This window comes from Bos mutus, chromosome 5 (genome assembly GCF_027580195.1).
Source record: "Bos mutus isolate GX-2022 chromosome 5, NWIPB_WYAK_1.1, whole genome shotgun sequence".
In the NCBI taxonomy this organism is placed as follows: Eukaryota; Metazoa; Chordata; class Mammalia; order Artiodactyla; family Bovidae; genus Bos; species Bos mutus.
The window spans coordinates 38,366,455-38,389,857 of record NC_091621.1 but is presented as its reverse complement, the minus strand read 5'-3'; positions in this window follow the sequence as shown (position 1 = coordinate 38,389,857).

The following is a 23,403-nucleotide window of genomic DNA, read 5'->3' as shown; positions in this document are numbered from 1 at the left end:
TTTTCTTAGGCTCCAAAATCACTGTGGATGGTGACTGCAGCCATGAAATTAAAAGATACTTGCTCCTTGAAAGAAAAGATATGACCAACCTAGACAGCATATTAAAAGCACAGACTACTTTGCTGACAAAGTTCCATCTAGTCAAAGCTATGGTTTTTCCAGTAGTCATGTATGGGTGTGAGTGTTGGACCATAAAGAAGACAGAGCCCCAAAGAATTGATGCTTTCAAACTGTGGTGTTGGAGAAGACTCCTGAGAGTCCCTTGGACTTCAAGGGGATCAAACCAATCAATCCTAAAGGAAATCAACCTTGAATATTCATTGGAAGGATGATACTGTAGCTGAAGCTCCAATACTTTGTCCCCCTGATGTGAAGAGCTGACTCATTTGAAAAGACCCTGATGCTGGGAAAGATTGAAGGTAGGAGGAGGAGTAGGGGGCAACAGAGTATGAGGTGGTCTGATGGCATCACCGACTCAATGGACGTGAGTTTGAGCAAACTCCAGGAGATGGTAAAGGACAGGGAAGCCTGGCATGTTGCAGTTCATGGGGTTGTAGAGTTGGACACAAGTGAGTGACTGAACAATAATGAAAGGCAGATGGGTTCATCCAAGTTTCCTTTAAGGCCTTAAAAACTGTCAGCTGGTTCTTCCCATAAAACTGGATCAGAGTTTTTATTGTTCAGTAAAACCGATAGATTTGGCCATAGGACAGAAATTTGGAATCCAATTTTGGAAATAACCACCTAGTCTGAGAATACCTTGCAAAGTACAGTTAGTTTTGATTTGGGGAAACTTAGGGCACTGGAAAGCCTATCTGGATGTAGGCATGCCCATCAGATGCCCAAATACCAAACTGGGGTTTAGGAAAACTGCAATTTTTCTTTGGTTATCTTATGTCGCCTTAAGGCTGAAAGCTTTAGTAAGGGGATGCTGTCTTCCATGAGGAGTCTTGAAGAAGAGAACAAAGAAGAAAATCATCCACTGATGGCAACTAAGTAGAATCTCTAGGGACGTTTATATCAAGATCAGCTGTCAGGATTTGTGAGACGTGAGGACTCTCAGGAAAACCCTTGTTTTTCTTCCTAAGTGGAGACAGATTGGTACTGGCTAGCATCAACCAAGATGCTCAGCATTAATCAGTCAGGGTGGAGAATCTGCTTCTATTGGGAATGGATGTTAGTAACATGTGAGGGTTAGGAACAACAGGCTCTTAAGGGATAACGATGTTCTTTACTGCTCGGATGTCCTGGTCAAACCTGCACTCTTGGTCCTTAGATTTTCTCACCAGTAAAATGGGAAGGTTAGAGGGGCTAAAACAAGGGATAATGAGGCCTGGAGCCCTGAAATCTATTATGAGCATTCTGCCTTGAAGGGATTCTTTCCTTATAGGATATTGATTAAATATGGGAAGGGGTTTTAAAGGGTTTATTTGGATCTTGATGGGAGCTTCTCTTTGAATTTAACCAATATCTGTTGGAAATTTTGCACATAAGGAAGATGGTAGCTGATTTTGCCCATAAGAAGGATGGTACTTCAGTCATTTCCTGAGCCTTGCCTCTACCCCCAAATTTCATCATCTTTTATCCATCCCTTTACCCCTCAATCTGAGAGCTAGACATACTTGAGCTAGAAAAACTGATGCCAAAAATGAGATACGTCAGCAACATAAGATACATCAGATAACTTAAATGCATTGCAAAAGGGATATTCTAAACCTTAATATACATGTTGCTTAACATGCAAATTTCAAACCCCAAGGCCAGAAGAGATGTTTATTAAACTGAGACAACTGTTTAGCATCCCCAAAATTACAGCATGAAGTGGCATCCCAAGTTCTTAGTTTATTTCACATTTCTTTTTCTTTTTTTTTTTTGTAATCTCACATTTCTTGACTCAATATCTTCTCTAACTCAATCCCAACAGGGTGATTCTGTTTCACGGTTCCAAGCACATCACATCCTTAGTTCAAACTCACTTAGAGGTTCTTTTCCTGCTCCCATCCCACCCTCCTTCAGTTGGCAGAACATACTTTGCCAATGCCCCCACCTATATCGCTGGGGTGGGAAGTAGTTAGGGCCAAAGAAAATAATGCATTCTTTCATTTCTTCCATTTCTGTAAGAGATCACAGAAGAATTCTCTGCCCAGGAATCTGTTGAAGCCCTGAAAGTAGAGAAATATATTTACTTTTCTGTGTATGTAGGAATGGCAGGGAGAGGTTAGGGCAATCTTAATTTTGTTTTTAATTTTTATTGGAGTATAGTTGATTTACAATGTTGTGTTAGTGTCAGATGTACAGAAAAATGAATACGTTTATATTCATTTTGAATGAATTCAAATGAATTGATTCAAATTCAATTTAATTCATGTGTATTCAAAATGAATATACACACACACACACACATACACACACACACATATTCACTCTTTTATAAAAGATTCTTTTCCCATATAGGCCACTACAGAATTTTGAGTAGAGTTCCCTGTGCTGTACGGCAGCTTTTTATTAGTTATCAGTTTTATATATAGCAGTATGCATGTCACTCTCAATCTCCCAGTTTATCCCTCCCCCATTATCCCCTGGTAACCATAAGCTTGTTTTCTACATTTGTAATGCTACTTCTGTTTTTTAATTGAAATTTTTATGGCAAAATTTGTGATTTCACATGCAGTTGTGAGTAGAGAGATCTTTGGTTGTACCGTTTCTACCCATGATAACACTTTTCAAAACTATAAAATAGGGACTTCCCCGGTGGTCCAGTGGTTGGGAATTCACCTCCCAGTGCAGAGAACATAGGTTTAATCCCTGGTTAGGGAACTAAGATGCCATATGTGCCACAACTAGAGAGCCCATGCACCACAACTATTGAGCCTGGTGCTCTAGAGCCTGTGCCCCACACTAAGCCCCATCGTTGCCAAATAAATACACAAATAAATATTTTAAAAACTGTAACATAATATCCCAACTTTCATGCATTGGAGAAGGAAATGGCAACCCACTCCAGTGTTCTTGCCTGGAGAATCCCAGGGACGGGGGAGCCTGGTGGGCTGCCGTCTATGGGGTCGCATAGAGTCGGACACAACTGAAGCAACTTAGCAGCAGCAGCAGCATACTGATATTGATACCACTCAGCTTTCTTATTTAGATTAGATTCCTCCAGTTTTATTCAAATTCGTGTGTGTGTGTGTGCATGTGTATATTAAATTCTATGCAATCACTTGTATGGGTTTATGTATTCACCATCAAGAAACTCTCATGTTGTCTTTTTATAATCACAGCTATCTCTTTTCCCTCAGACTGCAGTCCCCATGACCTAGCAATCACTGATCTGTTCTCCATTTGTAAATGTTTACTTTCGTAAATGTCATATAAATGGACGGTATAGCATGTAACTTTTTTACGTGACTTCTTTGGCTCAGCCTAATTCCCTGGAGATTCATCCAAATTGTTGTATGCATCAAAAGTTCAACCCTTTTACTGCTTAGCAGTATTCCATGGTATGTATATGCCACTATTTGTTTAACCAGACAACTGTTAAATGGCATCTGGATTGACTGCAATTGTCAACTATTACAAATAAAATTGCTATGAACATTCGTGTACAGATTTTTGCGTGAACATACGTTTTCATTTTTCTGGGGTAATGCCCAAGAGTGCCAGTGCTAGGTTGAGTGGTAATTGCATGTCTAGTTTTTTCAGAAACTTCCAAACTGCTTTCCAGAGTGACTGTATCATTTGCATTCCCACTATCAATGTATGTGTGATTCACATTTTCACTCAGACTTTCTTTTGGTCTTTCTTTCATCAAGATGTGCTATCAGAAGGTAGTAGCTCTGATATCTCACTGATGGTCCTCACTGATGAAGATTTCTGATCAAACTCCAAAAGCAAGAGGATGAACAAAAGGAAACTACTGCTCATCTGGATAATATAATAATAATGTGTGCTCAGTCACTCAGTTATATCCAACTCTTTGCAACCCCATGGACTATATATAGCCTGCCAGGCTCCTCTATTCATGAGATTTTTCTGACAAGAATACTGGAGTGGGTTGCCATTCCTTCCAGTGGATCTTCCTGACCCAAGGATCTAACCCGAATCTCCTGCGTCTTCTGCACTGGCTGGCGGATTTTTTGCCACTGAGTCACCTGGGAAGATAATAGAACAGTAGTAGTTGACATTTATTGAGTGCTTACTGTATGACAGGCACTGTGCTAAAGGCTTCCTATGTACAAATCCATTTATTACTTACAACAGCTACATGGGTAGATTCTATTATCATCCTCAATTTGGAAGCTGAGGCTTAGATATAAAAATACTTGGTTTGTGGTTACACAGCCTGTTAACTGGCAGAGCTAGGGTTTGAGCATAAGGGGCTGTGCTCTCAGCTACCACAATATACTGCCTTCAGTATAGTAATGAAAGAAACATATTTGTGTTTCCAGAAGCAGCTATATAGGTTACATTGTAGTTAAGACAATGTTTTTCTTTTTAAATATAAATTTAGATTTTACCACCTGGGGAATTAAAGTACATCCTTGGGATGTATGTGTGTATGTGGGTGTGAGATTCAATTAGATATGCATTGATTTTCCCTTAAAAGATGCACACATCCCCAGCTGATGTCTAGTCTTATCCTCTCCCAGCTTCATATACTTCAGGTAATAGGAGAATTAATAAATACAGCACCCTGGTGTTCATCTGCAACTTAAAAGAGACAACTTAGTTCATATGAGAAGGGAATCAAGAATAATTTATCCATAGTATTCAAAGTAAATCAAAGTTCCTGGCAAATGATTTCCCTGCTAAGCGTGAGCAACAGGAAAATAAATACAATGATCAAGCAAATATACTAGAGCAAAATAAAAAGCAAACAGTTAAAAGAAGGGCATATAGAACAAGCATATACAAGACAAGTGAAAGACCAGTCTAAAATAATACATGATTTAAAAAATTAGAAAAAAAATTTCCTGCCAATGTTTACACTATCAGTTCAGTTCAGTTCTGTCACTCAGTCGTGTCCGACTTTTTGTGACCCTATGAATCGCAGCATGCCAGGCCTCCCTGTCCATCACCAACTACTGGAGTTCACGCAAACTCACATCCATCGAGTTGGTGATGCCATCCAGCCATCTCACCCTCTGTTGTCCCCTTCTCCTCTTGCCCCAATCCCTCCCAGCATCAAGGTCTTTTCCAATGAGTCAACTCTTCGCATGAGGTGGCCAAAGTACTGGAGTTTCAGCTTTAGCATCATTCCTTCCAATGAAATCCCAGGGCTGATCTCCTTCAGAATGGATTGGTTGCATCTCCTTGCAGTCCAAGGGACTCTCAAGAGTCTTCCCCAACACCACAGTTCAAAAGCATCAATTCTTTGGCGCTCAGCTTTCTTTACAGTCCAACTCTCACATCCATACATGACCACAGGAAAAACCATAGCCTTGACTAGACGGACCTTTGTTGGCAAAGTCATGTCTCTGCTTTTGAATATGCTATCTAGGTTGGTCATAACTTTCTTTCCAAGGAGTAAGCGACTTTTAATTTCATGGCTGCAGTCACCATCTGCATTGATTTTGGAGCCCCCAAAAATAAAGTCTGACACTGTTTCCCCTGGTTCCCCATCTATTTCCCATGAAGTGATGGGACCAGGATGCCACAATCTTCGTTTTCTGAATGTTGACTGGTTCCAAATAGGAAAAGGAGTACATTAAGGCTGTATATTGTCACCCTGCTTATTTAACTTATATGCAGAGTACATCATGAGAAATGCTGGGCTGGAGGAAGCACAAGCTGGAATCAAGATTGCCGGGACAAATATCAATAACCTCAGATATGCAGATGACACCACCCTTATTGCAGAAAGTGAAGAAGAACTAAAAAGCCTCTTGGTGAAAGTGAAAGAGGAGAGTGAAAAAGTTGGCTTAAAGGTCAACATTCATAAAACAAAGATCATGGCATCTGGTCCCATCACTTCATGGGAAATAGATGGGGAAACAGTGGAAACAGTGTCAGATTTTATTTTTGGGGGCTCCAAAATCACTGCAAATGGTGACTGCAGCAATGAAATTAAAAGGCACTTACTCCTTGGAAAGAAAGTTATGACCAACCTAGATAGCATATTGAAAAGCAGAGACATTACTTTGCCAAAAAGGTCCATCTAGTTAAGGCTATGGTTTTTCCTGTGGTCATGTATGGATGTTTACACTATAGCAAAACATAATAAGATCTTAGAGATAAAATGATAAAGCAACAGAGGTGAAAAGAAAAGCAGTTGAAACCATGACATGAAGACAAAAACACCACCATGAGAAAACTAATAAAACGAGAAAGATCAAAGATCAAATAAACTGAAAATGGAATTAAAATACTGAGAGAGAGGGAAGGCTTAGTACAGTCATTCAGTTCAGTTCAGTTCAGTCACTCAGTCGTGTCCAACTCTTTGTGACCCCATGAATTGCAGCATGCCAGGCCTCCCTGCCCATCACAAACTCCCAGAGTTCACCTAGACTCACGTCCATCGAGTCAGTGATGCCATCCAGACATCTCATCCTCTGTCATCCCCTTCTCCTCCTGCCCCCAATCCCTCCCAGCATCAAGGTCTTTTCCAATGAGTCAACTCTTCGCATGAGGTGGCCAAAGTACTGGAGTTTCAGCTTTAGCATCATTCCTTCCAATGAAATCCCAGGGCTGATCTCCTTCAGAATGGACTGGTTGCATCTCCTTGCAGTCCAAGGGACTCTCAAGAGTCTTCCCCAACACCACAGTTCAAAAGCATCAATTCTTTGGCGCTCAGCTTTCTTTACAGTCCAACTCTCACATCCATACATGACCACAGGAAAAACCATAGCCTTGACTAGACGGACCTTTGTTGGCAAAGTAATGTCTCTGCTTTTCAATATGCTATCTAGGTTGGTCATAACTTTCTTTCCAAGGAGTAAGCGACTTTTAATTTCATGGCTGCAGTCACCATCTGCATTGATTTTGGAGCCCCCAAAAATAAAGTCTGACACTGTTTCCCCTGGTTCACCATCTATTTCCCATGAAGTGATGGGACCAGATGCCATCCAATATCTTTGTTTTCTGAATGTTGAGTTTTAAGCCAACTTTTTCACTCTCCTCTTTCACCTTCATCAAGAGGCTTTTTAGTTCCTCTTCACTTTCTGCCATAAGGGTGGTGTCATCTGCATATCTGAGGTTATTGATATTTCTCCCGGCAATTTTGATTCCAGCTTGTGCTTCTTCCAGCCCAGCATTTTGCACATTCAGAAAAAAGGATAAAGGATTTGAAAATTAGAGAGGAAATAACAGATGTGAAAGAGATAGTGATGATATTATACAAGGATAATTGGTGTCTCTGGAGTAGCGAGACAAAAAAATGAAACAAAAAAAAGTATTTTAAAAAGAAAATTTCCCTACAATTAATGAAGAAATCATTTTGGATATGAAGTAGGCAGTTTGTGTTCCAGGGAAAACTGATACAGAATAATACATAGCCTGGCTGAATTAATTAGCTTTGTGGATTAAAAGGAAGAGTTAGGGAATCAAGGTAGAGAAAACAAGTCACTTACCTGGGAAAACAAAGCCGGACTGGCTTAGACTTTCCACAACATCAGTGCCAGAAGAGAATGGGGCTTTGTATACAAAGTTCTGAGGGAAAAAAGTGTGACTTAAGAGTATTCAGACAGTTTTGTTGTTTGCGAATAAAGGCAAACATACATATTTTCAAATGTGAAAGCCCTTAGCAGCTACAGCCGTTCTGGGAAGAACTACCAGAGACAAAAACCAGCTATACAAGGAGGGGACACATGAGGGGAAAGTACTGGCATTACATTCGGTGTTTAAAGGAGGCAGTGTATGCAGAGAGTAGTTCGGGAGTCAGATCACTTGAATTTGAAATTTAGCTTTGTCAATTCTCATTTTTGTCCTCAGACAAATTATTCAACTTGCCCCTGTTCCCTTACCAGTAAGATGATGATAATGACAATATCATTGTCAGTATCAAATTGAAACAATCCATATAAAGTTCTCGGCATAGTCTGCAGCATTAGATACTACTACAAAAAAAATTAAAGCATATCATTATGAAAACATAATAGCTCTAAAATTTTAAGGCTTCTTATAATCTTTTTGTTTCTTAATCTTAAAAAAACCCAATATCTCTGTGATAAATTTTTTAAACACTGAACTCTCTAGAAAGGTGGACAAGAAATTGACAACAAGTTACCTCTGGGAAAGGACAATGGGTGGATAAAAGATGGTTGGTGGGGGGGTAGTTTTTCACTGGCTTTTCATCAACATGTAGCTTTTGAAATTTGTACCATGTGAATGTACCACTTGTTTTTTTTAAAAGTAAGTAAAATTAAAGAAACATGTACCTAAAGATTCCATAATTCCTTCGGTTTTAATCACAGTTTATTTTTATTCTTTTTAAGTTCAGGCAGAACTAAATTCAGTATTTCAATGTAAAATTGGCATGCACAGTATGGTCCCATTTTTGCACAATTTTGTCTGAGCTACACACTGCCATCTGTATATATGCAAAGAAAGAGGTCTGCAGTGATACCTAAAGTTAACAGTGATTATTTTCTAGGTGATGAAATTTGGGGTGCTTTTTCCTTATTCATATTTTTTCAGAATTGTTTGAATTTTTAATTAAGTATATATCATCTTTAAAAAATCATTGTTCCAAATAAGCAAAGACAAATGGTTAGCACTGTGACCTTGGTTGACAAGGCGTTTGTCCACACCTCACAAAAGACTGGGCTCTAAATACTAAAGGCCACCCTGGAGTGTCCCATTAATGCTCCAGCCATATGAGTCAACGCCCTAACTCTCTAGCAAATGCACTGCCAGCGGCTTATGATGTCCCATTGTGGGCCTTACAGGTGGATTAAGTGAAAGGTTGATTGATTCCTGAGCTACTCTCTAGACAAACTGGACCACTTGTCATTTCCCAAAGTGACTTCATTCCTAGGACTTCAGTCACCTAGAGTGCCACCTCCCTGACTCCTCAGTCATCTGTTCTCTAAGCCACAGCACAAACTGTGCCTGCCACATATCTTTCCCCGACCTATAGACCCGATGTCTCCCTTTGAAGCCCCAAAGCACGTTTTAACAACTATTTATGACCATTTCATTCAATGAATGCTTATTATATACACCCATGTGCTTTATAGTATATTTGATTGTATATATCTTATCCTCTGTCTTAGAAAAAATACCTGAGGACAGGAAGTATGTCATATTCATTTGGTATTTCTATAGCACCCAGCACAATACTTTAAAGGTCAAAAACTGTTGGACAGTTAAATAAAGGAACTCTAGTGAGATAATTGGAGAAGGCAGTGGCACCCCACTCCAGTACTCTTGCCTGGAGAGTCCCATGGATGGAGGAGCCTGGTAGGCTGCAGTCCATGGGGTCGCTAAGAGTCAGACACAACTGAGCGACTTCACTTTGACTTTTCACTTTCATGCATTGGAGAAGGAAATGGCAACCCACTCCAGTGTTCTTGCCTGGAGAATCCAAGGGACAGAGGAGCCTAGTGGACTGCCGTCTATGGGGTCGCACAAAGTCGGACATGACTGAAGCAACTTAGCAGCAGCAGCAGCAGTGAGATAATACAAATGGATGTATTGGTCTTTGCCCCTGGTTCCTGGCACAAAGCTCCTGAGACCCTTGTTGCTGTTGTTGTTGTTGTTTAGTCACTAAGTCATGTCCAATTCTATTGTGACCCACTGGGCCATAGCTCACCAGGCTCCTCTGTCCATGGGATTTCCCAGGCAAGAATACTAGCGTGCATTGCCGTTTCCTACTCCAGGGGATCTTCCCGATCCAGGGATCAAACCTGCATCTCCTGCATTGGCAAGCTGATTGTTTACCACTGCACCACCTGGGAAGTCCTTGTAAATTTCTAAATGAGTGAGAAGAGCACTGGAAGCAGCTTTTGTTCCAATGCAGCAACTCTGGGTGGCTCCTGGATGGGGGCTGGTCACCAGAAGGATCAAACCATAATTAGAAACTGGGATATTCAGCCCCAATCCTTATCCCCCAGAGAGGGAAGAGGAGCTGGAATTAGAGTTAATAATTGATCATGCTTATGTGAGGAAGCTTCCATAATATCCCAATAGTATGTGGTTCAACCACACCAGGAGGGTGACACAGGCTCCTCCATCCCTGGGATTCTCCAGGCAAGAATACTGGAGTGGGTTGCCAATTCCTTCCCCAATGCATGAAAGTGAAATGTGAAAGTGAAGTCACTCAGTCGTGTCTGACTTTTTGTGACCCCATAGACTGTAGCCCACCAGGCTCCTCCACCCATGGGATTCTCCAGGCAAGAGTACTGGAGTGGGTTGCCATTGTCTTCTCTGAGGGGATCATGAAAGCCCTTGATTTGCAGTTAAGTCAGACAGAAATTGTGGGTAACCAACCTGGGGACCTACGACTTACAACTGCATCTCAAGTAGGGTGGGGGCAGTCTTGCTGGACAGAGCCTTTAACTCGTGAGAACTGACACTGTCTTCAAGTAGATAGTGTCAGAATTGAATGTAACTGTAGGACACTCAGCTGATGTCACACAGATATTTTGTTGTGGGGAAACACACACACATTTGATGACCATAAGTGTCAGAAGTGAAGTGTGTTCTGTGTAAGCAGTAAAGGAGACAAAACTGACTCTTTTCTCATACAAGCACCCAATGATTGTTTGTTGACTAGAATTGATTACTTAGTCCTTACATATTTTTTTTGAAGGCTTAAAGACTTTTAGGCCTTAAAAAGCAAGCGATTTACATGCCTTCAAGATTATTTTGAGTTTTTCCAAAAAGCAAATGTGCCCCCTTCCTTTAAAAATACTGGCATGCTTTTGCACAGCAAAGGAACCATAAACAAAAGAACCATAAACAAAATATATTCTCCTCAGAATGGGAGAATATATTTGCAAATCAAACAACTGACAAGGAATTAATCTCCAAAATATACAAATAGGTCATGCAATTCTGTATCAAAAAACAAACAACCCAATTAAAAAACGGGCTGAATATCTAAACACTTCTCCAAAGAAGACATACAGATGGCCAAAAAGCACATGAAAAGATGCTCAACATCACTAATTATTAGAGAAATGCAAATCAAAACTACACTGAGGTATCACCTCATACCGATCAGAATGACCATCATCAAAAAATAAACAAATTATAAATACTAGAGAGGGTGTAGTGAAAAGGGAACCCTCCTACATTGTTGATAGGAATGTAAATTGGTAAAACCACTATGGAATTTCCTTAAAAAACTGAAAATAGACCTACCATATGATCCAGCAATCCCACTACTGGGCAGACACCCAGTGAAGACCATAATGCAAAAGAATGCATGCACCCTGATGTTCACTGCAGCACTATTTACAATAACCAGGACATGGGAGCAACCTAAATGTCCATCTACAGAGGAATTGATAAAAGAGATGTTTTACATATATATAATGGAATATTTTGAACTGTGGTGTTGGAGAAGACTCTTGAGAGTCCCTTGGACCTAAAGGAGATACAAAAAGTCCATCCTAAAGGAAATCAGTCCTGAATATTCATTGGAAGGACTGATGCTGAAGCTGAAACTCCAATACTTTGGCCACCTGATGTGAAGAGCTGACTCATTTGAAAAGACCCTGATGCTGCAAAAGATTGAAGGCAGGAGGAGAAGGGGATGACAGAGGATAAGATGGTTGGATGGCATCACTGACTCAATGGACATGAGTTTGAGTAAACTCCAGGAGTTGGTGATGGACAGGGAGGCCTAGCATGCTGCAGTACATGGGATGGCAAAGAGTCGGACACAACTGAGCAGCTGAACTGAACTGAATGGAATATTTCTCAAAAAAAAAAAGAAAGAAAGAAAGAAAGAAATAATGCCATTTGCAACAATGTGGATGGACCTAGAGATGGTCATACTGAGCAAAGTAAGTCAGAAAGAGAAAAATATGGTATAATAGAGCTTATATGTGGAATCTAGAAAAATGGTACAGATGGACCTATTTGCAAAACAGAAATAGAGTCAAAAATGTAGAAAATAACTTAGGGTTACCAGTTGGTGGGGGGGAGGGGAATGAATTGAGAGATTGGGATTGACATATATTCACTGCTATGTATAAAAGAGTCTATAAAAGAGGTATCTCATGGGAACCTACCATATAGCACAGGGAACTCTACTCAGTGCTCTGTGGTGACCCAAGTGGGAATGAAATCTTAAGAAGAGTATATCTAAGTATGTGAAGTCTTCAGTCGTGTCCGACTCTGCCCGACCCCATGGATGGTAACCTACCAGGCTTCGCGGTCCATGGGATTTTCCAGGCAAGAATACTGGAGTGGGCTGCGATTTCCTTCTCCAGGGGATCTTCCCAACCCAGGGATTGAACCCGGGTCTCCTGCATTGCAGACAGACGCTTTACTGTCTGAGCCACTAGGGAAGCCCATATCTAAGTATATGTACAACCAATTCACCTGATGTACACCTGAAGTTAACACAAGATTGTAGAGCAACTATACTCCAATAAAAATTAATGTTAAAAAATACTGGCAAAAATCAAAATCCTTGGAAAGGGAAAAGGTCCAAAGAGGAAATAACAAATTAGTGATTTTTATTCCCATCTGTTTCACCATGATATAATAATAACCTTAAAAACTGAAATAGGGAAGACAATTTCTCACCTGAGTCCCCCAATCCCTAATGCCTCATGTTGCTCAGAGAAAATAAATTCATATTACTCAGAATTTTCATCTTTTAATTGAGTTCTTTAATAAAGAAAACCTTCATTTCTCAAAATCTAAATAAAGCTAATTTGGCACATATAATTGTGTGTCAGTGAAAATGTGGATAAAATTTAAAGGTATCTCAAATACAAAATAATATATAGAATTATGAGAATACCTTTATGAAATATGAGGATTATACATGGAAATTAGTTACTTTGTTCCAGGGCTATCCTTCCAAAACAGAATTTGAAAAACCTATTTCCTCTTTTTCTCCTTCAAAGGTGAGCAAAAACTAATGTGCTGCCACCTACTGACAAAGGAATGAAAGTGAAGCTAAGAACACTTCAAAGGTGTTTCATCTTTTTAACTGTTGACCCCAAACTTCAGAATACCTGTTTATATTATCTTATTTTAAACATAGTAATGAACACCTTCAAGATTCTTAACCTTCAGTTCAGTTAAGTTCAGTTCAGTTCCTCAGTCGTGTCCGACTCTGCGACCCCATGGACTGCAGCACGCCAGGCCTCCCTGTCCATCACCAACTCCCAGGAGTTTACTCAAACTCATGTCCACTGAGTCAGTGATGCCATCCAACAATCTCATCCTCTGTTGTCCCCTTCTCCTGCCTTCAATCTTTTGCAGCATCAGGGTCTTTTCAAATGAGTCAGCTCTTCACATCAGGTGGTCAAAATATTGAGGTTTCAGCTTCAATATCAGTCCTTCCAATGAACATTCAGGACTAATTTCCTTTAGGATGGACTGGTTGGATCTCTTTGCAGTCCAAGGGACTCTGAAGAGTCTTCTCCAACACCACAGTTCAAAAGCATCAATTCTTCTGAGCTCAGCTTTCTTTATAGTCCAACACTCACATCCATACATGACTACTGGAAAAACCATAGCTTTGACTAGATGGAACTTTGTTGGCAAAATAATGTCTCTGCTTTTTAATATGCTGCCTAGGTTGGTCATAACTTTTCTTCCAAGGAGTAAGCATCTTTTAATTTCATGGCTGCAATCACCATATGCAGTGATTTTGAAGCCACCAAAATAAAGTCTACCACTGTTTCCACTGTTTCTCCATCTATTTGCCATGAAGTGATGGGACCAGATGCCATGATTTTTGTTTTCTGAATGTTGAGCTTTAAGCCAACTTTTTCACTCTCCTCTTTCACTTTCATCAAGAGGCTTTTAGTTCTTCTTCGCTTTTTGCCATAACGGTGGTATCATCTGAGGTTATTGATAATTCTCCTGGCAATCTTTATACCAGCCTGTGCTTTTTCCAGCCCAGCATTTCTCATGATGTACTCTGTATAGAAGTTAAATAAGCAGGGTGATAATATACAGCCTTGACGTACTCCTTTCCTGATTTGGAACCAGTCTGTTTTTTCATGTCCAGTTCTAACTGTTGCTTCCTGATCTGCACTCAGGTTTCTCAAGAGGCAGGTCAGGTGGTCTGGTATTCCCATCTCTTTCAGAATTTTCCCCAGTTTCTTGTGATCCACACAGTCAAAGGCTTTGGCATAGTCAATAAAGCAGAAATAGATGGTTTTCTGGAATTCTGCTTTTTTGATGATCCAGCGGATGTTGGCAATTTGATCTCTGGTTCCTCTGCCTTTTCTAAATTCAGCTTGAACATCTGGAAGTTCACGGATCACATATTGTTGAAGCCTGGCTTGGAGAATTTTGAGCATTACTTTACTAGCGTGTGAGATGAGTGCAATGGTGCAGTAGTTTGAGCATTCTTTGGCATTGCCTTTATTTGGGATTGGAATGAAAACGAACCTTTTCCAGTCCTGTGGCCACTGCTGAGTTTTCCAAATTCGCTGGCATATTGAGTGCAGCACTTTCACAGCATCATCTTTTAGGATTTGGAAGAGCTCAACTGGAATTCCTTCACCTCTACTAGCTTTGTTTGTAGTGATGCTTCCTGAGGCCCACTTGACTTCATATTCCAGGATGTCTGCCTCTAGGTGAGTGACCACACTATCATGATTATCTTGATCATGAAGATCTTTTTTATACAGTTCTGTGTATTCTTGCCACCTCTTCTTAATATCTTCTGCTTCTGTTAGGTCCATACCATTTCTGTCCTTTATTGAGCCCATCTTTGCATGAAATGTTCCCCTGGTATCTCTAATTTTCTTGAAGAGATGTCTAGTCTTTTCCATTCTATTGTTTTACTCGATTTCTTTGCACTGATCACTGAGGAAGGCTTTCTTATCTCTCCTTACTATTCTTTGGAAATCTGCATTCAAATGGGAATATCTTTACTTTTTCTCCTTTGCTTTTTGCTTCTCTTCTTTTCACAGTATTTGTAAGGCCTCTTCAGACAGCCGTTTTGTTTTTTGTATTTCTTTTTCTTGGGGATGGTCTTGATTCCTGTCTCCTGTACAATGTCACGAACCTCCATCCATAGTTCATCAGGCACTCTATCAGATCTAGTCCCTTGAATCTATTTCTCACTTCCACTGTGTAATAGTTAGGGATTTGATTTAGGTCATGCCTGAATGGTCCAGTGGTTTTCCCTACTTCCTTCAATTTAAGTCTGAATGTGGCAATTAGGAGTTCATGATCTGAGCCACCATCAGCTCCCGGTCTTGTTTTTACTGACTGTATAGAGCTTCTCCACCTTTGCCCCCAAAGAATATAATCAATCTGATTTTGGTGTTGACCATCTGGTGATGTCCATGTTTAGAGTCTTCCCTTGTGTTGTTGGAAGAGGGTGTTTGCTATGACCAGTGCGTTCTCTTGGCAGAATTCTATTAGCCTTTGCCCTGCTTCATTCTGTACTCCAATGCCAAATTTGCCTGTTACTCCAGGTATTTCTTGACTTCCTACTTTTGCATTCCAGTCCCCTATAATGAAAAGGACATCTTTTTTGGATGTTAGTTCTAGAAGGTCTTGTAGGTCTTCAAACTATTCAGCTTCTTCAGTATTACTGGTTGGGGCATAGACTTCTTAACCCTAGGGGGAATAATAATCTGTAAATTGGTGTAATTAAAAAAGAAAAGCACACCCCCACCCCAACCCCCGGGGAGCGGCAACAGGTCTAAAAAAGTAAAAGAAAAGCAATGGATGAGTGTGAATTTCACAGATTAGAAACCTTAGCTGCATGCTTCAGTGGAGGATTGAAGAGAGAGTCATTTCCTTAACAAGGAAAAGGGACAAAGAAATGTAAACAGTTCTATACTAAGATACACTAACCGCCCAGTCAGTCCAGTGTTAGGTCACCGAGGAATTTTGTGCAGGAGGCAAATGGTCGTTTGTGAGACAGGGTGTGCTACCCATCGTAGGCAGAGGAATCTGTTCTCCAACAGCACTATTTCCCCCTTACATATCTATAGAAGGAAGCTCAATTCTCCTTGAAAGCAGGTTTCCAGCTGGCCCACTCATTGAGTGAGCAGTTTCCCAGTCAGCACACAATGAATGCTATACGCCAAGGACAGCAAGGATCTGCATTTTTCATATCCCACAGATTTCTGGCTCTATGTGCAGTCCCCACCACATGGTAGGGGCTTTATCAATATTAGCTGTCACCCTGCTTATTTAATTTGTATGCAGAGTACATCATGAGAAACGCTGGACTTGAAGAAACACAAGCTGGAATCAAGATGGCTGGGAGAAATATCAATCACCTCAGATATGCAGATGCACCACTCTTATGGCAGAAAGTGAAGAGGAACTCAAAAGCCTCTTGATGAAAGTGAAAGTGGAGAGTGAAAAAGTTGGCTTAAAGCTCATCATTCAGAAAATGAAGATCATGGCATCTGGTCCCATCACTTCATGGGAAATAGATAGGGAAACAGTGGAAACAGTGTCAGACTTTATTTTTTGGGGCTCCAAAATCACTGCAAATGGTCATTGCAGCCATGAAATTAAAAGACGCTTACTCCTTGGAAGGAAAGTTATGACCAACCTAAATAGCATATTCAAAAGCAGAGACATTACTTTGCCAACAAAGGTCCGTCTAGTCAAGGCTATGGTTTTTCCTGCGGTCATGTATGGATGTGAGAGTTGGACTGTGAAGGCTGAGCGCCGAAGAATTGATGCTTTTGAACTGTGGTGTTGGAGAAGACTCTTGAGAGTCCCTTGGACTGTAAGGAGATCCAACCAGTCCATTCTGAAAGAGATCAGCCCTGGGATTTCTTTGGAAGGAATGATGCTAAAGCTGAAACTCCAGTACTTTGGCCACCTCATGCGAAGAGTTGGCTCATTGGAAAAGACTCTGATGCTGGGATAGATTGGGGACAGGAAGAGAAGGGGACGACAGAGGATGAGATGGCTGGATGGCATCACTGACTCGATGGACGTGAGTCTGAGTGAACTCCGGGAGTTGGTGATGGACAGGGAGGCCTGGCGTGCTGCGATTCATGGGGTTGCAAAGAGTCGGACACGACTGAGTGACTGAACTCAACTGAACTGAACTGAACAAGTAAATGGAACCTCTTTCTGTTTCTCCTTCATTTTCTGTGTTTGAGCTCCAAGGAGTGCATCAGAATCTGTTTATATATTGCTTTGATTAGTTTGATATTCTTGGTGAAAATTAGCTTGGGCCCGAATCACTAAGATAATGCCTCAGTTTTCCACTTCAGTCAATGTTATTTGTCAATTAAGTTTTTAGTAAATTTTAAACTGAAATGTAACACCTGCCTCCATTAAAACCTTCAGTCTCCATTAGTGTGAAATCTGAAGGTTAACTCTCAGCATGTCACCCACAGGCAAAATCCAGGGAGAAAGTGGAACGAGCGCTTATGCTTAATTAGGAGGATTAGAAATAGTTTTGAAAACAATTAGTTTAGCCTTCCTGATTAAAAGAAAATTATTTAGTTTAGGGAGGCACCTTCCTTTTTCACCAAGACTTTTTCTACCAAGACTTCCCTGGTGGCTCAGACAGTAAAGCATCTGCCTGCAATGCAGGAGACCCGGGTTCGATTCCTGGGTCAGGAAGATCCTCTGGAGAAGGAAATGACTATCCACTCCAGCACTCTTGGCTGGAAAATCCCATGGATGGAGGAGCCTGATAGGCTACAGTCCATGGGGTCGCAAAGGGTTGGACACGACTGAGTGACTTCACTTCACTTCACTTCCTTTTTTTAGGTCACTGAAACTAGACTCATGAAGCTAAAGCCAGGAAGGGGTCAGGCAATTGCTGCTGTAGTTGTTCAGTCGTTCAGTCATATCCAGCTTTTTGCGACCCCATGGACTGCAGCACGCCACACATGCTTTCCTATCCTTCACCATCTCCCAGAGCTTGCTCAAACTCATGTCCATTGAGTCGATGATGCCATCCAACCATCTCATCCTCTGTCGTCCCCTTCTCCTCCTGCCCCCAACCGCTCCCAGCATGAGGGTCTTTTCCAATGAGTCAGCTCTTCACATGAGGTAGCCAAAGTACTGGAGTTTCAGCTTTAGCATTAGTCCTTCCAATGAACACCCAGGACTGATCTCCTTTAGAATGGACTGGTTTGATCTCCTTGCAGTCCAAGGGACTCTCAAGAGTCTTCTCCAACACCACAGTTCAAAAGCATCAATTCTTCAGCCCTCAGCCTTCTTTATGATCCAACTCTCACATCTGTATATGACTATTGGAAAAATCATAGCTTTGACTATGTGGACTTTTGTTGGCAAAGTGATGGTGATTTTACATTAATTGTATTAAGTAATCACCTGTTCACATTGGCCAGGAGCGCAACAGGTTATGGTATGGAAGTCTAACCTGTTCAAAGGTCTTCAGCTCTAAATTAAGCACTTATGCATAGACCAGGCACGGAGTCTAACACCTGGAGCCTTTGCAAATTTTCCAGGATCTTTTTATCAAACCATCCAATGTAATGCACTTCACAATGTATGACTAAGAGCTCTTATCTTAGACAAGAAGGAGATCTAAACAGCAGCAAAAGATAAAGTGAACAGATGATTAAAAATTTGAAACTTTGTAAGATTCCTCCTTCATAAGGAAGACAAGATCACAAGTTGGAATGATGGTGAGTGACATCATGAAGGAGGTAGGGTTTGAACAGGTCTTTAAGAATAAGTGGAATTTTGCAGTTTGCATTTGGGAAGGGAGAAAAAATTCTCCAATGCCATCCAAAAGAAACTGAATATGTTTATCTGAATATGAATATGAGCAGGATGTGTTCAACTTGGCTACTGTGAGCCTGATCTTCGCTGCCAAAAAGTAGCAACTAAGTTGGGATAACAACATAATGTACATGCTCTGAAATCAGGTGCCTGGGTTGAGTCCTGGCCTCATCACTCATTTGTCATGTGACCTTGAGCAAGCTATTTAGTATCCTGATCCTCAATTGCCTTTTATGTAAAATGAGGACAATAGAGGGGCATACTCCATACAATTATTTTAAGGATTAAAAGAAAGAATTCCTGTGCTGTGGTCAGTGCCTGGAATACAGCAAATGACAATAAACATTATCTATTATATTCGGTGAGTTTGTACTTGATTTACCAAACAATGAGGAGTTACCAAAGGTATCTGAACAGAAGAGCTATATGTTTCAAGCTGAAACTCTACAGTAAATAATTTATCAATGAAACGTCAGTTCAGTCGCTCATTCGCGTCTGACTCTTTGCGACCCCAAGGACTGGAGCACACCAGGCTTCCCTGTCCATCACCAACTCCTGGAGCTTACTCAAACTCATGTCCATAGAGTCGATGATGCCATCCAACCATCTCACCCTCTGTCGTCCCCTTCTCCCACCTTCAATCTTTCCCAGCATCAGGGTCTTTTCCAATGAGTCAGTTCTTCACATCAGGTGGCCAAATATTGGAGTTTCAGCTTCAACATCGGTCCTTCCAATGAATATTCAGGACTGATTTCCTTTAAGATGGACTAGTTGGATATCCTTGCAGTCCAAGGGACTCTCAAGAGTTTTCTCCAACACCACAGTTCAAAAGCATCAATTCTTTGGTGCTCAGCTTTATTTATAGTCCAACTCTAACATCCATACATGACTGCTGGAAAAACCATAGCTTTGACTACAGAGACCTTTGTTAGCAAAGTAATGTCTCTGCTTTTTAACGTGCTGTCTAGGTTGGTCATAGCTTTTCTTCCAGGGAGCAAGTGTCTTTTAATTTCAAGGCTGCACCACTCACCATCTGCAGTGATTTTGGAGCCCAAGAAAATAAAGTCTCTCACTGTTTCCATTGTTTCCCCATCTATTAGCCATGAAGTGATGGGACAAGATGCCATGACCTTAGTTTTCTGAATGTTGAGTTTTAAGCCAACTTTTTCACTTTCCTCTTTCACTTGCATCAAAAGGCTCTTTAGTTGAAAAAAAAAAAGTTGATAAGCTATATTTAAAAATACCAGATAGGGAAACTTTGCAACTGTCCAGGGAAGAAGTCATAAGAATCAGAATTATAGGTAAAGTGATAGAAAATAGAAGGAGGAGCAGAAGAGACAGTTTTGAAATCTTTGAAGAGAACTTATTGACAGGACTGAATGTGAAGTGTAAGGGATGGGCAGGAGTCAAAGACAATGCTAAGCCTTTTTACCTGGAGACCAGAAAAAATTTAGTGAGGAAAATAGATGTGAGGAACCTAAGTGGTTCAGGGGAAAGTTACCCAAATGGAGTTCCCAAAAAACAGTCACCAATTTAAATATAGATCTCAGAAGAGAAGTCAAAATTAGATTAGGTATCTTCAATTTAGGGGTGAAAGTAACTGTTGGATGACAAGAACATCAATGAAGGTTAACAATGTCAAACCATCTGACTCAAGATTCCTTGTTCTTCCTGCCTATGGGTATTAAATGAGTTCATATCCATCAGAAGAAAAAGAAAGGGTCTTATATATGTTAAACGTTTAACTCCTGAATTTTCCATCTCCTAGCCATATGTCACTTTAGGAATCAGCTTCCTCATCTGGAAAATAAAATCAATGCTAATAACTTCTTCAGAGTTATTCTGGGTATCAAATGAAGTCCTGTTTCTTTCTGGCTAGCTCAACATGATCATCCACAGATACAAGATGAAATTTCTCTTCTTGAAGGTCCCTGCTCCCCTGAGCTTGTTCCTACACACTCCTGTGCCCACAATCTCTTTCTTCTTCTCCAGTAATCACTTGAACTCATCTTGCTCAAACCTTCCAATTCTTGGTCAAATTCTAAAAGGCTGCTATTCCAACCTCTTCTAACTCAGAAAACCCATCCCTGGACCTCATCTGCCTCACCTCCTCCACTCCCATCTACTGTCTAATATTATTCTTTTAACTCCCTCATTCTCTCCTTTTTCATTTTCATTTCATTATAAAGTCATATCTAATCTTAGCTTATCAACCCCATAACTACTTAGTTGCTTGCTTGTTAGCCCTCAATCCAATCAAAATTAACATTCCCCACACCATTATATGCAACACACACACTCACACGTATACATGTAACAAAGTTGTTGTGTCTGCAGGAAAAAAAAGAAAAAACCCTATTGATCTCAGAACAGATTTTTTCCTACTCTTTGGCCATGAGAGGAGGAGATCCCAAAGACCACAGTGTGAGTCCATTGGTCCATTGGTCCATTCTCCCCTTCCCTCATCTTATACCACAAATTCTAATCAAGTAGTTTTTGACTCTGCTTAATTTCACCTTGAGTGGGCCCCCAAGACCTCCGTAAATAATATTATCTCTACTTACAAGACAGCTTAACAAGATGCCTTCAAATTTGCCGTAAATTGCTGCAGACTTGGGATGTCTTTCGTTTTCAAGGAAAGCCAGAATGCTGCTTTCTGTACTAAGTACGGTGACCTATAATTTCAAAATCTTCTGTAGCCTGTATTTTGGTTTCCCTGACCATTCATTAGTCTGACAAATGTCTGTTATCACCTGAAGCATTTACATTCCGAACCTAAAAGGAATTTTCTACTCAGCATCTCTTTGTTCTCAGGAAATAATCTGGGTCTTACCAAGCAATTTCCCAGAAAGAGCACAGGCTACAGTATATGCAGTGCAGTGAAACCCTGAACTCTCACTATAGCCTTCAACATCAGCAGCAAGTGTAGTCTTTATATGTATTTTGCTTCATATTACAATCAATAGTGTGTGTTATTAGGTGTTAATTATAGATTCTGCACTACTTTAGTTGATGTGGGAGATTTGGAAGTAGAAATAAGGATTGCATCTGGTTTGAATATGAGTTTATACCCAGCGCTCGGTATATTGTCTGGCAAATGAAAGACAATAAGAATAATAATTGAACAAGTGAATAGGAGCTCTGAGAAAATTAACACTTGAAAAGCTATAGAGAAGGACACAAGTTAACTCACAGGCACTCCCTTAGGCAGTGGTGCAGCTATAATGGATGTAGGAATTCAGAAAAAAAAGAGAGAGATTAATGTGGACTGAAGTCATTATGGTGAAGCACACACCTTTCGGGTTAAGTGATACTGGCCGAAGCATGGGAGAGAGGGCTTACATTTCAGGTGGAAGAGGAAGACTGTAAACAAGGGCCAAAAGCTAAAGTATTAAATCAGAGAGAAATCAGAGACATGTAGTCAAGAATAAAGTTAGATAATAAGTGGGACAAGGTAACAAAAGGCAGTAAAAGGCAGAGGAATTATCTGTGAATCAAGTGCCAAAGTTTGGTTTTTAGTTTCTTCTTGAGAATTCAAAACTTGTTTTCATGTACAAAAGCCTACAAGTTGTGATCTAGACTCATGAATAGCCCTAATATACACATTTCTCATTTTTCATGAGATGACTAGAGAGATATATCCATAATTAATTATCGAGCCTATCTGGTCTTTCTTGGAGAATTTTAGTTTTCATCGACCTCTCAGAAGAATATTGGAATAAGTTCAGTCAAACTCTGGAACAGCTCAGCAATCCTTTTAGTCAAACTTTAATCAACTCCTCTTCAGTGACCATTTCAAGCCTTCATCAGTCTCCTTGAGATCCTTGCCACTGTTCTTGGTAGCAAAGAACTTGGACCATCACTTTTGGATCAAATGTAATCATCAGTGAATTCCTTTAATGTCAGCATGCCCTCCAAAGTGCATATATTGCCCCTCTTTTTAATTTATTATCCTCCCCTTATCATCTATCCTTGATCCCTCCCCTCCATAATCCTCTTATATCCCTTCCTTTCCCTTCTCTGCTCCGTCTGTTCATGTTTCCATCTTGAGCATCTCCAGACCTACAACTTCAGTTACAAATACACTGATAACCTCCGTAAATCTTTGTCACCAGATAAATTTTTTTACTGAGCTCCAGATTCTTCTTTACAGCAACGTCTAGGAAATTCCACTTGAATATACCACAGAGACATGTCCAAAATTTAGCTCTGTGTGGCAAAGCTTCCCAGGTGACACAGTGATAAAAAATCTTGCAATGTGGGAGACCAGGGTCCAATCCCTGAGTCAGGACGATCCCCTGGAGAAGGAAATGACAACCCACTCCAGTACTCTTGCCTGAGACATCCCATAGACAGAGGAGAATGGCGTGTTATAGTCCATGAGGTCACAAAGAGAGTCGGACACAACTTCAGCTACTGAGCACGCAAATACACATGTGGCAGGCCACATAATGTAACCTCAGAGGTATCTACATCCTAAAACATTCGTTGGATTATAGAGAAAGCAAGAGAACTCCAGAAAAAACATCTACTTCTGCCTCATTGACTATGCTAAAGCCTTTGACTATGTGGATCACAACA